The sequence below is a fragment of the Octopus bimaculoides genome, chromosome 10 (assembly GCF_001194135.2).
Source record: "Octopus bimaculoides isolate UCB-OBI-ISO-001 chromosome 10, ASM119413v2, whole genome shotgun sequence".
Classification (NCBI taxonomy): Eukaryota; Metazoa; Mollusca; class Cephalopoda; order Octopoda; family Octopodidae; genus Octopus; species Octopus bimaculoides.
The window spans coordinates 1,427,139-1,430,672 of NC_068990.1; positions in this window are offsets into that span (position 1 = coordinate 1,427,139).

The following is a 3,534-nucleotide window of genomic DNA, read 5'->3' on the forward strand; positions in this document are numbered from 1 at the left end:
ATATATATATATATATATATATATATATATATATATATATATATATATAATATGCAAATGCATATTATATATGAATATATATATGTGTGTGTGTGTGTATGAATATATCTGTAGGGAAATATGGTGCTTGGTTATTTACAATTTCACACACACAAATAAATGCATACGACTGTGTAGAAATAGAAACAGTGAGAGAGCATGCGAGAGAGAGAGAGAGAGAGTGATACATGCACGCATTCATGCTGAGACACACACATGCACGCATGCATGCAGAGACACACATACACACGTGTATGCAGAGACACACACATACACACGTGCCTGCAGAGACACACACATACACACGTGCACATACTAATAATATATATGTATATATATATATATACATATATATATGTATATGTATGGACATTTATACACACACAAACATATATGTTCATAAATGTGAAAGAAAAAGATAAATGCTTATCTACATACAAACAGATATATATATATATATATATATATGTGCATACATACTATGCTGCCTCCACAATTTTCTCGCAGGGGAAAAACTATATGCACATAGACATATCCAGACAGATACATGCATGTATTTGTGTACATATGTATGTTTGTGTATATGTATATTTATCATTTCTATCGAGACACGCACACATGCACACATATTCAGACAAATATATGTGTATGTACACTCATGTATCAATATGTGTGCAACTGTGTATTGATCTTATCTTCCCATAGGCACATATACATACAGTCAAAACTTTGTGTATGCATATGTAAGTGGAAACGTACTTGCACATGTATACATACATATATACACACTTACATGCATACATTCATGCATACAGACACACATGAATATGTACAACTCATACATATGTATATATACATACATGTGTATGTGCATATATATGTGTGTATATATATATATGAATGTGTGTGCGTGTGTATATATATATAAATACATCTATCTAGCTGTCTGTCTGTCTCGCTTTCTCTCTATGTGTGTATATATATATATATATATATATATATATATATATATATATATATATATATATACACACATCTCTATGTACACACACATGTCTATATGTATATGTATATACATGTGCGTGAAAGTGAAAATATAATATTCTATTTAAACATGAAAATATGTTCAGTGCGTTTCATGTATATGTACATATGCAAATATATATATATATATACACACACTCAAAGATATATGCATATGCGCATATACGTGTGTGCACGTGTGTGTGTGTGTGTGTGTATGTGTGTATGCATGTGTAGGGGTGGGCTGGTGTATAATATATACTGCTCTCAAAGTCTAGTAGTACTTTTATCTAATAGCATCTTGTTATTCAAACAGTTACCCACTTATGTGATGCACTCGAAACATTGAAACTATCAATAAAAACAGTAACAAAAGCAAAAGAAAAAGAATAAAGAAAAGAAAAATACCCAAAACAAACACAGTCAGAGTGGTTATTGTCTCAAAATATAGATTTTAAACAGGAAATAAAACCGGATGCAAATGAAAATATAACACATATGTCAAAAATAAAGACGGAGATATGAAATTTTTTTTTCAACAATTTAGAATGAAGTGCTTAAAATAATAATAATAATAATAATAATAATAATAATAATAATAATAATAATAATAATAATAATAATCGTAATAATGATAGTAATAGGAATAATATTAATGGTGATAATAATAGCATCATCAACAACAACAACAACAACAACAACAACAATAGTAATAAATATCTGAGTAAAATGAGTTTTGGTGGAAAGGAAAAAAAATTGATTTTTGAATAATACAGCTTTAAGTATAGTCCTTTGTTATTTTAGTTTTCAAAGCAAATAATATAAATAAATAAATAAAAATAAATGCATGAATAATTACATAAATAAATGCATAAAATATGAAGAAACCCATATTATTATTATCATTATTGTTATTATTATTATTATTATTATTATTATTATTATTATTATTATTATTATTATTATTATTAAGGTGGTGAGCTGGCAGAGCATGCTGGGTAAAATGCTTAGCAGCATTTCATTCATCTTCACATCCTGAGTTCAAATTTTACCACTGTTGACTTTACCTCTCATTCTTTCAGGGTTGATAAAATAAGTACCAATTGAGCACTTGAGTCAATATAAACCATTTGCCCCGCCTCAAAATTGCGGGTCTTGTGTGAAAAGTGGGAACTATTATTATTATTATTATTATTATCATTATCATTATTATTATTATTATTATTATTATTATTATTATCATTATTAAGGCAGTGAGCCGGCAGAATCGTTAGTGTGCCAGACAAATTACTTAGCAGCATTTCGTCTGTCTTCATGTTCTGATTTCAAAAGTCGACTTTGCTTTTCATCCTTTCGTGGTTGATAAATTAAGTATTAGTGAAGCACTGCGGTCGATGTAATTGGCTATTCTCCACCCCACAAAATTCAGGCCTTGTGCTTTTAGCAGAAAGGATTATTATTATTATTATTATTATTATTATTATTATTATTATTATTATTATTATTTCTTCTTTCAATTTTGCTACCATTTCTTGCCAAGTGTTTTCCTGACACCAAGGGCAAAGAAAATCACTGTATACCAGTAATGTCTGTAAACTAAACATACCAAGTTGTTCATTTACAAAGTCAAGCTAACCGTTATCGCAACAACAATGCTCTTCTTAATACATGTGACATACCAGTTGAAACAATTTTTTGCTCTTCTTGCATGGATGGTAAGCCAGGAGTCATTCTCAAATAATTTTCTGTTCCTTTTTTTTTCACCATTCCAAGTGCTACAATTGTTGGTATTGTAACTGCCTTAAATGACACATTTTCTTTCAATTTTAACGAGCAAAGTCTTTATATTTTCTGAACTTGTCAAATTTGTTTGCCAAGATATTACGATCACAAGGAATGCTTATGCTGATCAATAAACAAAGTTTATTGTTTTAGTCTTTTACAACAATATCCAGTTTATTAACTTTGATAGTTCTGTCTGTATATACTGGAAAGTCTCAAAGAATTGTTACATTTTTTTCCCTTAGTTATAAACTGAGGATATATTTGTCAGCAATTTTGATTTTATAATGCCAACCTATTAACCAGAGTAGATATTGGCCAACTCTGTCATGTCTTGATTTATACTCTACTGATGCTAAAATTTTACATTCAGAGATTAGGTGGTCCGTGGACTCAATCTCATCATTACATAATCAGCACTTTGGGTCTACTCCAATTATTGTCATTATCATTATCATCATCATCATCATTATTATTATTATTATTATTATTATTATTGAGTGAGAGAGCAGTGCATACCATCAAAATGACACTGGGGTACAAATATATGAAGTCCAATATACCCTTAATGACTACCCATCTGATAAGGGTGCATCAGGCACATCCACCTCAACCATAGGTGCACGACAAAGTGATCTCATATCAAGATAACCAGCACATGACCTTGCAGGTGGGGCCCAGTTAGAATTT